This window comes from Alligator sinensis, unplaced genomic scaffold, assembly GCF_000455745.1.
Source record: "Alligator sinensis unplaced genomic scaffold, ASM45574v1 scaffold404_1, whole genome shotgun sequence".
Lineage (NCBI taxonomy): Eukaryota > Metazoa > Chordata > Crocodylia > Alligatoridae > Alligator > Alligator sinensis.
Genome location: NW_005841839.1, coordinates 6643739 through 6645281, shown reverse-complemented (window position 1 = coordinate 6645281; position 1543 = coordinate 6643739).

Below are 1543 nucleotides of genomic sequence, written 5' to 3'. Positions count from 1 at the left end.
CATTCCTGTGTGACTTAAGACCTCCTGGAGCATATCCCATGATTCTTAGCACTATAATAAGCTCAACCTATGAATTCTTTCCCCAGGAACTAGAGGAGAACTCATCTGTCTTTTCTGGACAAATGGGAAGATTTTTAGGGAAAGCACTGAAGGACAAGCAGGCAAATACCTTGAGTGGTATGCCTATATCAGCATTGTGGAGCAGTTGTGGTAACAGCAGAGAAAGGTAGCTAGTAGTGTGAGTCTGAAGTTGGGCACAAGGCAGGGTAGAGGTGCACCTTATAGACCAGGGGCGGGCAATTATTTTGGCTGGAGGGCCATTTACCGAGTTTTGGCAAGCTGTTGAGAGCCACATGGATAGCCCCACCCCTTGACAGGTGCCCCACCCCCTGCTTGCCATCTTGTGACCAGAAGTCCCTAACCCCTGACCTTTGCCACCAGAAGTCCCTCCCCTTACCCCTGGAAGTACTGTTTTCAGCAAGGGGTTTTGCCATCTCGGAACCAGAAAAGTACCAAGTTATACTGTATTCTAAAAATCGAACAGCTACAACATTCATTAATTTGATTTTTAAAACTATTTTTGTCCTGATTTACGTGTGTTTGTGTAGTGAACATAGAGGTGATTGCACAATAGCTTAAAATGAAATCTAACTCTTGTATATTGTGGGGGGGTATGGGGGGTACACGTCTGTGGGGGTATGTGGGGTGTGGGGGAGGGTGTGGGTGTGTCTGTGAGGAGTTTGTGGAGGGATGGATGGGTGTGGGTGTAGGGCAGGGGTAGGCAACGTTTTTTGGTTGGAGTGATGAAAACCCTCACAATGCCTACCTTGGAAGGTGCTGGAGTGCCGGCATGCCAGAAAAACAAAATGAGGGCAGGGGGTACATGGCAGGATGTCCTGCATGTGCCCCTGCCCCCCAGCTCTGCTGCCTCTTGCCCCCCACCCAAAGCCCCTGCCCCCAAGCCCTGCTGCCCCTGTCCCCCAGCCCAGGCTCTGTGGTTGGCAGCAAGAGTGGGGGCTGGCTGCAGCCGGGAGGCTGCAAACAGGTGTGCCGGACTCCAGAGCCCCGGCATCAGCTCCATACTGGCACATGTACCTGTGCATTGGAGTGGGCAGTGGAGGAGGGGCCTGAGGCAGCATGAGCCCAGTCTTTCCCCTACTGCTGGCACAGAGGTGACAGCAGGGCTCCAGAGCCTGGCACAGCTGTTTGTAGCCAGCCCAGGCTCTGGGCAGCTTCAGCAAGCAGCGGGCAGGCTGCAAACAGCTGTGCCGGGCTCCACAGCTCCAGCATCAGCTCCATGCTGGCAGTGACTGCATGCACACCGTTGATGCCGGAGCTGTGGAGCCCAGCACAGCTGTTTGCAGCCTGCCCACTGCTTGCTGCAGCTGCCCAGAGCCCGGGCTGGCTACAAACAGCTGTGCCGGGCTCCGGAGCCCCGCCATCACCTCTGTGCCAGCAGCAGGGGTGAGACTGGGCTTGAGCTGCCTCAGGCCCCTCCCCCACCACCCGCTCCAATGCGCAGGTGCACATGACGGTACGGAGC